Source organism: Peromyscus leucopus, chromosome 3 (genome assembly GCF_004664715.2).
Source record: "Peromyscus leucopus breed LL Stock chromosome 3, UCI_PerLeu_2.1, whole genome shotgun sequence".
Classification (NCBI taxonomy): domain Eukaryota; kingdom Metazoa; phylum Chordata; class Mammalia; order Rodentia; family Cricetidae; genus Peromyscus; species Peromyscus leucopus.
The window spans coordinates 43317004-43329201 of record NC_051065.1 but is presented as its reverse complement, the minus strand read 5'-3'; positions in this window follow the sequence as shown (position 1 = coordinate 43329201).

Below are 12198 nucleotides of genomic sequence, written 5' to 3'. Positions count from 1 at the left end.
GAAATTTTATGTTCAGGAAACAGATGCAACTAGAAGCATCGAATTGTGTAAACTTGGACTAAAAAGACAGGTTGCCTGTTTTGCCTCATATACTGGGTCATATACTGCAAGTATGTGGATAAAATGATTTGTATGTATGGCATGAACATAAACTATCTGTCAAAAGAATGGAATCAAAGCACAGAAAGGGGAGAGCCAGGGGAGGGACAGGAGAGGAACATGATCACAGCACATGAAAAGTTTTAGTGAAAGGGTCTTTATGAAGCCCATCACTTTGCAGAATATTTAACACCAACAAAATTACATTTTATTATTTTACTTTTGTTTATATTTGGGGCTTCATTCTGTTGCAGAAACTGTATAGAAACTCATATATGACCCAAGCTGATTTGATCTCTAATATGTAGTAACTGTTTTGTGTCTTTCTTGCAAGTGTTGGGATCATAAACATTCATCTTCAACTGAAATTTAAATAAAGAAATAATGAGAAGGAATTTTTTTAAAGCAAATGAAGCTTTTCATTATATTTTAGAATATATTCATTTTAATATAAAATGTTATCAAAGTATAATAAACAATTGTCTATATCTTAAATGTTAGAGTTGATATAGCTATATATATTTAGTAGCTAAGATTCAAAATAAAAATGTCCTTTAAAACATAACAAGACAGCTAACATAAAAAATTGAATTTTGAATAGTATCTTAGTTAGGTTTGCTGTTGCTGTGATGAAATATCATGACCAAAGCAAGTTGAGAAGCAAAGAGTTTATTATACTTGCACTTCACAGTTCATCATTTAAGGAAGCTAGGACAGGATTTTAAGCAGGCCAGGAACCTGAGGCAGGAGCTGTTACAGAGGCTATTGAGGTGTGCTACTTACTGACTTGCTCCCCATAACTTATTCAGCCTGCTTTCTTATAGAACCCATGATTACCAGTCCAAGAATGGTACCACCATGATAGTTTGGGATCTCGTGCATCAATCATTAATTAAGGAAATACCTTACAGGCTTGCTTACATCTTGATCTTATGGAGACATATTCTTAATTAAGGTTCTCCCCTGTTAGATGATTTTAGTTTGTAATAATTTGACATAAAACTATCCAGCACAAATAGTCTTTAGATACTAAAATATAGAGAAATACATAATACAGACTATATCTAATATGTAAGAGTGTAAAATAATTTGTGATATATTATCTATATAATATATATTGTGTGATATATATATATATAATATATAGTGTGATATATTAACACTAATGACACAGCTTTTTATAGTAGTTCATACAACTCCTGGAATCAAAAGAAATTCTAGTAGATGAATAATATTAATTTGTGCTTACATGAACACAAGCCATGAAAATATGTGTATTATTAGACTATGTATATATTACACAAAATGAATTGAATATAGGCTAAAGCAATATTCTGATTTCTTTGTTTTGTTCTGTATCACTTAGAAGTTTTACTTCTTTGTAACAAAAGATCTACTGCATGTTCCTTGTTTTCTATCTGTATTATATGAACAGTCTTCTAATATTTGGAAAATCATCTGTCTTTAAATTCCTAGTCCTTTCACCCAGTAGTACATACCATCCTCATTAATCTGCTTGATTTGAATAACTTGTGGATCAAATACCTTTTCAGAGTAATGCATATAAAATTAGTGACCTAACTGGAGGAACATAAGGGCAGAGATGTATTAATTTTTTTCTTTAAATTTATTCATCAATTTTACATCCCGACCACAGTTTCCCCTCCTTCATTTCCTCCCACTTCCTCCCCCAACCTCCCCTCTGCCCTGCACCCAATCACTTCTCCTTCATTTCTATTCAGAAATGGCTGGCCTCCCATGGATATCAACAAAACATCACAAATAAAGTTGCAGTAAGACTAAGCACCTCCCCTTGTATTAAGGCTGAGCAAGGTAACCCAGTATGAGGAATAGGGTCCCAAAAGCCAGCAAAAATGGTAGAGACAGCCCCTGTTCCCACTGTTAGGAGTTCAGAAAAAGCACAAGCTACACAACTGTCACATAAATGCAGAGGGCCTAAGTCAGTCCTATGCAGGCTCCCTGGTTGTCAGTTCAGTCTCTATGAGCCCCTATGAACCCAGGTTAGTTGATTCTGTGGTTTTTATTGTAATGTCCTTGTCCTCTCTGGCTCCTACAATCTTTTCTCTCTCTCTTCAGCGGGATGCCATGAGCTCTGTCTAATGTTTGGCTATGGATCTCTGCATCTGTTTCCATCAGTTGCTGGCTGAAAGTTCTCTGATGACAACTGGGCTAGGCACCAATGAGTATAGCAGAATGTTGTTCGGGATCATTACATTGATGTTTTTTTCTTCTCCAATCGTGTTTGATTCTATCCTAGGTCTCTGGGCCCTGGCTCTCCAGGTAGTGTCCAGGGTGATCTCTCTCTCTCTCTCTCTCTCTCTCTCTCTCTCTCTCTCTCTCTCTCTCTCTCTCTCTCTCTCTCTCTCTCTCTCATGGTATGGGTTTCCAGCTGTACCAGTCACTGGTTGGCCACTCCCACAATCTTTGGACATCCCTTATCCCAACAGGTCCCATAGGCAGGACAGACTGTAGGTCACAAGTTATGTGGCTGGGTAGGTGTCACACTCCCTCCACTAGAAGTCTTGCCTGGTCACAGGAAATGTCCAGTTCAGGCTACATATTCACAATTGCTAGGAGTCTTAGCTGAGGTCACCTTTGTAGATTCCTGGGAATTTTCCTTGTACTCAGTTTCTACCTGACTGAAATGCACCTCCTTTCCTATCATCTCTTTCAGTACTCTTCTCCTCCACTGTCCTACCCAATCTCATGTTCCTATACCTATTCACCCCCAGTTCACCCACAAAATCTCTATTTTCCATCCCAGGAAGAGCCCTGTTTGCTCTCTTGGGCCTTCCTTATTACCTGGACTCTCTGGGTCTGTGAATTATAGCATGGTTATCCTTTACAGCTAATATTCATTTATTAATGAGTATTTACCATGATTGTCTTTCTGGATCTGGGCTACTTCATTTAGGATGATTATCTTCCTAGTTCCATCCATTTGCCTGTAAACTTCATAATGTCATTGTTTTAAAAGCTGGATAATAGTATATTTTATGTAAATGTACCACATTTTCTTCAAACATTCTTCTATTGAAGGGCAGCTAGTTTTTTGTTTGTTTGTTTGTTTGTTTGTTTTTTCAGGTTCTGTTTATTATAAATAGAGCTACTACAAACATAGTTGAGCAAGTTGTTTTGTGGTGTGACTGAGCATTCTTTTGGGTATATAACCAAAAGTTATACAGCTGAATCTTGAGGTAGCTCAATTCCCAATTTTCTGAGAAACTGCCATATTGATTTCCAAAGTTGCTCTATAAGTTTGCACTCCCACCAGCAGTGGAGGTGTGTTCCCCTTGCTCCACATCCTCTCCAGCATGAGTTGTCACTTCTGTTTTGCATGTTTGCCATTCTGACAGGTATAAGATGGAACCCAAGGGCCCTTTGGTTTGCATTTCGCTAATTCCTAGCAGATGGTTTTAGTACAGAAGCCTATTGTTGTTGTTGCTCATTGTTTGCATCATCTGCAGAGATGTGGTCTGTGGGGGAGTCCAGTTAGTTCACAATGGTTAGCTTCTAAGCTTTGACTGGTGACTGTGGTTCTATCCAGAAGCTTCTCTCCTTTGCAACCTCAGAGCCTGGTCATTCCAATTTTGGAGGTTTTCAGCATGTTACCAACTAACCATGATCTTTTCTAAACATTTAGTTCATGAGTCTATTCTACATAGAAACATTTAATTACTTGCAAATCAAACCTTTATTGCAATGTGAATCCATTGTTAGAGAGCAGATGTCTTAGTATTTACCTTTGAAAGCTTAGGTACAAAATAGAAAAGAGTTGTACAATTACTCCTTGAATCTCTTTAACAAACTAATGAATGGATAGTGATAAAATAACAAATGACAGTTGTATATTTAAAATTGTATATTGCTGAAAATTATAGGAAATTATTTTAGCAGATGCTTGGCATGTTTTGAATAAGATAATATATCAAGTACTTTAAGGTTCAGTGAGGAATCTCAAAGCTTTTTGAATTAAACCAGCAGTATCTTAGATTGGAAGGCCTTTCAATGACCTGTTTCGTTTTACTGGTCTTGTTCTACATAATTTGGATATCACTATGAGAAAGTGCCATATGGTGTCAATAAATAAGTCTTCAGTGTATTTCACATATCCTATAAAATGTACATTAAAAAGGTCAATTATCCTTAATTAAGTCAATTTTTTTCTTTGGTGTGTATGTTTTTCCATTCAAGCTCCCTGGGAGGTTATAGAATGTTTCTCCATGGTTTATTAAGGGTGTGTCAGAGATGTGAGTCAGTTAAAGAGCTAAAACTCACAAAAATATCCAAACAACTAACATACATTAACTTCTTTTGCTCCTTAGTATTACTTTCATTTTGCATATTTTCTGACAAAACCTTTTTTTTTCTTCAAATTCCTGGATCTTACTTCAGGGAGGTGGAAAGAGTATAAGAATAATTTGCAATCAGATCTGTTCCTTGGAGACTGGAATGCAGCCCTTGGAACAAATCTATAATTATACATGGTGTGAGCTGAGGCACAGATGCAGGGAAAGGACCACAGGTGCTAAACCACCAGGATGTTGTAAAAGTAAATCACAAGAATGCCAGAAGTACACAGAAATCCAAAAGATACTTTGACAGCAGGTGGTCAGAGACTATAACATGGTACATTCCCTCTCTAGTGTTTTTGTTGTTGTTTGGTGGGGAGAGTAATCACTTAAAAGTATAAGATAGTAAAGGCTACAGTCAAGCCCCATATTGATCTACCTCAAGAAACAAATTTGAGTATGTTAATCTGTACTCAGATTGTTATAGTCTCAATTTTTGAGTCACTCGGAACCGTATGTACAAAATAACACCAAGTAGAATGGGATTAAGAAGCAGGACATCAAGGACATGATTAAGCTGTATAGATACAGTCCTCATTCTTGAGACTAATGAATTTACAAAAACATCAGAGTGATACCTTAGCATTGCGGTGTGTTAGGAGTTGACACTGGATGAAATAGTTGTATTTACTAGCTCCAGACACTGGATCTGTTCTCATCTTCACCTTGGACTTCCAAAGCTTCTGATGGGAAACATTAATGTCTGTGAGTAAACAATAAACCAATATATGTGTGTGCATATACATACATACATACATACATATACTATTGTATACATACATATATGTGTGTGTATATACACATACATATATTGTGTGTACATGTATACATACATAAATATGTATTGTGTGTATATGTGTAGTTACATATGTAAAGTTTTATTCTGAAAGTCCATTGGCACAAAGGAAGAATTTATTGAAAAATATGAATCCAATCATATTGAGCTAAATACTTCCACTATATCAACAGAAGGGGACTAGAGATAGCTCAGCAGTCAAGGGTACTTGTTATTTTTTCCAGAGAACTGGGGTTCAGTTCCTATCACCTAGGTCCTTGGTAAGTCACAGTCATCTGTAACTCCAGCTCCAAAGGATTTGATGCTTTCTTTTTGTCTCTTCTGGCCTCTGTAGTCACATGTACATACCCACATTGAGGAATACAATAGTACACATAATTAAAAATAAATAAAAGTCCTACTTTTAAAAAACAATAGAAGATGAAAATACTTTATACTTTCTATTTAGAAAAAAAAAAAACCAGAAAGGCAAAAACAAAAACAAAAACAAAAACTTAAAATGGAGGAACCTGAAAACAAATTAAGAAAACTCTAAAAAAATTAAGAAAAGGAAAATGATCAGGGAAGAAACACACACACACACACACACACACATGCACGCACGCACGCACGCACGCGCTCACGCGCATGCGTGTGTGGATAAAAAGATAGAATAAAACCAACGTAACATTATGAAGTATGGAACTGACTAAAAAATATATTCTTGTATAAAAGAATGCTTGAAGGCATATATTTACATAAATAATTGCTAATCCATAAGAATAAGACAAACAAAACTCTTTATCTAGTTGTTGGAGAACTAGTCAAAATATGGCATATGCCTTGTGCTTTTTACATACCTAATTATATTAATTTCAGAGTATATTTTTATAATGACATGCCTTAAAGGTAATCAAAAGTACTGCAACTCTCACCTACATCATGTTCCGATGGTTCACTATTTGATGGTATTTTCATTCAAGACTGTTGTAAGCTAAGGAATAAGCATATTTGTTTCATTACTACTAGTGATGTAAGATGTGGGAGTCAGGCATCAAATGCAAAAGAGACCAAACTAAGCATAAAAGGTAATATTTTTATTTTTAGACTTATATTTTGTGTGTATGAGTATTATGTCTGCATGCATATGTTCACCAAGTGTGGTCTGGTGCCTGTGAAGGTCAAAAGAAAGCAGCTGTGTTACATGCTGCTCCCTGGGTGGTGGCTGGTGTCTCCTCTCTCAGCCTTCCTCTTCCTAGAATTCTCCTTGTCTGCTTATACCGCATATACTTCCTGTCTGGTTACTGGCCAATCAGCATTTTATAAAACCAGTGTACAAAGGCATTATCCCACAGCACAACTGATTCCCTGGAACTTGAATTATGGATGGCTGTGAGCTGCCATATGCATGTTGGGGATTAATGCTGAGACTTCTGAAAGAGAAGTACCTGCTCTTTATACCTGAGCTAGCTCTCCTGCCCCACAAAGAGGCATTTAAAAAGTCCTCATTTTGCATTGAACTATCAACATTAGCTTGTTTAATATATTTGAATGATAAAGATATTCATATATTTATAATGCAAAATAGTATTTGACAATAATACTTAATTCAGTAAACAATTCTAACATCCAAATTGTGAACTCTAAGTATTATTTTCTATGAAATAGAAAAGGGTTCCTTGAGATGTATCTGTTCTAAACATAGAGATAGAAATATAGAAAATGAGGCTAGATTCCTTGGCCATAATATAGAATTAGCAAGATCCCATGGATAACAGGATAACGCATAAAATGGAAAGACTTGGGAGGAAGGGAAGCATCTATTATTTCATAAAGACACATATTGAATGTAGATGTAACCATCTTATTAAATAAGAAACACAGAGCCAATGCAAAGATGAAAGCCCAAGAGGTCAGAGCGATAGCTAAGAGCTAAAAGCCTTACCCTTCACTGCCGCTGCTATCTTCCTCAGCCAGAGAACTACTTCCTGTCTGTTTGTCTTTTTTATAGACTTTCTATTCTGCCTTCTCATTGGTTGTAAACCCAACCACATGACTTTCTTGTCGCTGCCTGTCTGTACAGACCTCCAGGTCTTCTATGGTTGGTACTGAGATTAAAGGCATGTGTCTCCATGCTGGCTGTATCCTTGAACACACAGAGATCCGCCTAGCTCTGCCTCCCAAGAGTTGTGATTAAGGGCATGCATCACTACCACCCAGTTTCTGCTATGGCTTGCTATTAGCTCTGACCCCCAGGCAACTTTGTTTATTAACATACAAATAAAATCACATTTCAGTACAATTAAAATATCACCATAAATCCCCTTTTCTATTTTAAAAAAAAGAAAAAAGGAAAAAGGTTATAACTAACATAAGAAAAACTATATACAAAAGTACAATAACTATATACCATATATACAAGTAATAAATACCTAAACAATGTCTACTCCATTTGTATTTGACAAATTCAGAGAAAATAATTCCATTATCTATCCTATTTTGGTAAGTCCAAAATGTACCTAATTCACTTTCTATCCTAACTAATCTTCAACTATAACTAACTAATCTTCAACTCTCTCAGAGACCCAAGAAGGAAATAATATTAGCTAATAAAAACTAAAAACAGGAAGTGCATGCAAGCAGCTTTCAAAAAAATGTGAGTTGACAGAAACAGCCAGCTGCCTGGACAATCACCTTAGGTTTCTCCGCAGCTTTGGGGCATTATCTTCAGCCTATAGGCTTAGCATAAATGACAGACTCATTTGTGAAGTAGGATGTACACAAGGCCAACAGTTCGACCTCACATTTGGTGAGAGTAGTCCATGTACCAGAAACACCTGGTACATGGTGAAATTCCACTAGTGTCATGTCATGATTCAGGATTATAAATTCTGGAAATTGTTGATTTTTTTTTAATTCAGCTGTCCATTCTTCTTGGCTGTGTGTGTATGTGTGGTTTCATCTCAGCATCCCATTCTTCTCCGCATCCCTCTATTAAATACCAGTCTACTATTGAGAGGTTAGACTCTGTCACCTTAGTTACTCTTTCAAGATTAACTGTTTCAGCTGCTGTTTCACTGCACATCAGAAGCCATCAGTTCACTGCCTGTTCAGCTGCCTTTGAAGAAAAGGGAACTGCACCTTTTCTGGATTGCAAAGGCCACTTCAGGGATGGTGCCACATTGTGCTGGCTTCAGAAGATGCCTTTTGTTAAAGCCACAACCACACCTGTCTTGGCAAGAATCGGTAGTCCTTTGTTTTGTGTCCTGTCTGTCCATCTTTGTCCTGTTTGTCAGCAGTCGATTTGAGGATACTTTGTTGTTCTTTGTTGTTCAGTAGCTAACTTTTGCCATGATGAAAGTTAACTCCATTTGCAGTTTCTTTGAAGCCCATATTTTCTCTGAAGCAGATTTGTAGCTAAATTTTTCTCCAGTCCTGCATTCAAAAAATACTTCAAAGACCTACAGAATATGGCATGTAAAATGTTTTAAAAATTTAGACTTTCGCAGGGTGGTGGTGGCACACACCTTTAATCCCAGGACTCCGGAGACAGAGGCAGGCAGATCTTTGTGAGTTCAAGGCCAGCCTGGTCTTCAAAGCGAGTTCCAGGAAAGGCCCAAAGCTACACTGAGCTTTGCACCTTTCCCCATCTCGAAAAACCAAAAAAAAAAAAACCAAAAAAAAAAAAAAAAACAAAACAAAACAACAACAACAACAAAAAACTGTTGGTTACCTGCATGGTATTCATGCCTTGTACCAATCAGCCTATCTTTACGGGTGGTGGTGGCACATGCCTTTAATCCCAGCACTCGGGAGGCAGAGCCAGGAGGATCTTTGTGAGTTCGAGATCAGCCTGGTCTATAGAGTGAGATCCAGGAAAGGCACAAAGCTACACAGAGAAACCCTGTCTCAAAAAAACAAAAAAAAAAAAAAAAAAAAAAAAAAAATTAGGCTTTCTGGATAGTGAGACATGTCTGCTCCTTGAAGCACCGGATTTGCTTCAGAGAGGAGGATGTGCATCAAAGACACTCTATATAGAATTTATCTTCTTCTTGGCAAAAATAGCCATTTGGGCAAGAAATTGTTCTTGCCTGGACTGCTTGATCAACTGGACATGCAGGACCCATAGGAAGGTGACTACTGAACTTTGCTTGGCAAAATGCTCCTTCAGGTTCCTGCTTCACAGAGGAAACTACCAGATATTCTACAGGACACAGAGAAAAATGACTGAGACTCTAGGCCTATGGGCTAGACAGATGCCCCAACTTTACAGAGAAACTTTGGATGACTGTCCAGGCTGACAGCTATCTCTGTCTACTCTTACAAGACTCCCAAAAATTGCTTGTATCCTTTTCCCATTTCTCAGGCAGTATTATATCCTTCTAAGGTCTTTGATGTAGTTGAAGACTAGATAGTTACACTTTTCCTTAGTTATGATAAAAGATAAGTTAGATATGAAGCCTTAGACTCACAAATATAGGATAAATAGAATATTTTCTTTAATTTTGCCAAATGCAAATAGACTAGATATTATAACTGTAATTCTTGCTTGGTAGCTACTTTGTTATATGTAATTTTACTATGTAAAAGTTAAAACCTTCCTTAAAAAAAAAAAAGAAAAGAGGAAGTGCTGTGGGGTGTTCTCTATGCTGTGAATGTGTTGTTCTGATTGGTTAATAAATAAAGTGCTGATTGGTCAGTAGTCAGGTAGGAAATATAGGTGGGACAAAGAGAGAGGAGAATGCTGGGAACAGGAAGGCTGGGGAGGAGAAGCTGCCACAGTGAGGAGCAGAATGTAAAGTACTGGTAAGCCACGAGCCATGTGGCAAGGTATAGATTAATAGAAATGAGTTAATTTAAGATAGAAGAACTAGATAACAAGAAGCCTGCCACGGCCATACAGTTTATAAGCAATATAAGTTTTTGTGTGTTTACTCGGTTGGGTCTGAGCAGCTGCGGGACTGGCAGGTGAGAGAGATTTGTCCTGACTGTGGGCCAGGCAGAACTGGAGAAAAAAACACTAGGATGGAAAAATTTTAGTGGGAATATTGGCCTGAGGATGAAAGGGCCAAACTAGGGATGGAGAAAGGGTTAACCCAAACTAAGGATGTATTTAAAAAAAGCTGCATTAGAACCTACTACATTACAAGGAAATAGTCAATACATTGTAATTGTTTCACTGAGTTGTGGGTGTACTGCATGTGTGGATAGTACTGCACCTAGAAGTCACAGGTTTTAGAACCAAACCCCAGTACCAGGTATGAAATGCCTTCTTATTAGTTCTTGACCAGGGAACTCCTAGAGGCTTCTAAAACAATGCAAGTGAGTATTACTGTTCTTAGATCTCCACTGGAATCAGACAGTAAGACCCTATTACTGATGATAGCAAACATTTCACCACAGTGCCAAAAGGTACTGTGCAAACTGTAGGGGGAGAAGAGTCGTCAGTGATTTAAGCCAGCTGTGAAGACTGTGTACTATAATACTGACCTATCTGGAAATATGTCCACTCATGCAATATTGGGATTTTTAAAATGTATTTCCTGTAATTGAGAATACATTATAATTACATCACTTACACATTCCTTTCCTTCCTGCATATCCTACCATATGCCATATGCCCCTCTTGCTTTTTGTCATATCCATGGCCTCATTTTCTATAAATAAACAAGCATATAAATACTTAAATATGCCGGGCGGTGGTGGCACACGCCTTTAATCTCAGCACTTGGGAGGCAGAGGCAGGCGGATCTCTGTGAGTTTGAGGCCAGCCTGGGCTACCAAGTGAGTTCCAGGAAAGGCGCAAAGCTACATAGAGAAAACCTGTCTCGAAAAACAAAAACAAAAAACAAACAAAAAAAACTTAAATATAATATTTCATATATTACATGTAAAATATTGTATTTATATATAAACATATGAATACATAGTATATATAAATACATGAATACAATCTGATCAATCTGCATAATGTTACTTATACATGTGTTTTTAAGGCTAAACATTTAGTACTGGATAGCTGATTGGTATGCTCTTGCTTAAGGAATACTGTCTCCTGCTTGTGTGTCTTGATTTTGAGACTGGATTTACATATCCCAGACTGAATCATCTTGAGCACCCAAATCTTTTGTCTCAACCACTCAGTGCTCAGATTCTAGGTATGCACCACCCTAACTGGCCACACAAGAATTACACTGAGTAGTATATAAATAATGGAATTAATTCAACAGTTATGTAGAATATTTTTTGTTCATTTTCTGTAGTAGTTTCGTGAGGATAGAATCCAGAGCCTTGTGCACAGTAGGTAAGAATTTTATCAGTAATTTCTGTCTCTGAGTGATAAAACCTTTATGGTTGGATGGCAAATTAGAACTGTGTTTAAGTTCTTTAATTACTTTAAGTGACAGTTGTATACAGAATGACTATTACATGATTGTAATAAAATATTTACATATAAACACACATTTATAGATATATATCATCACTTATAAACAATCATATATTTATTCTTGTCATATAAAAATTTACTTTTTAATAAATAAAATATCAAGGTACATGTAAACTTAAGCATGAGAATGAAAGATCCACAATAGAATGATTAGATTATAAATGGGTTTCCTTCCTTTCTAACCAAAATTACAATAAAATATATCAGCATAAAAATACAAGTGAAAATAATTCATTTTTCATCACAAATTAATTTTTCCCATTAATATTGTGTTCAAATAATGAAATTCTTAAAGTCAGTGATAACTGAGTAGTAGTCTCAAACTGATCACTACTTTACACCTGAGGTGTGAGTTTCATTAATTATTTTAACCCTTCAGTCACAATGAGTTTTGTTTGAAGGGATATTAATGTACAAAAGCTTTATGAGTTATTTGGTAGGAGATAATAAAAGTATAATTTAATTCTGGTTGAATACATTCTTGTTTTCCTTGAATTTACAAG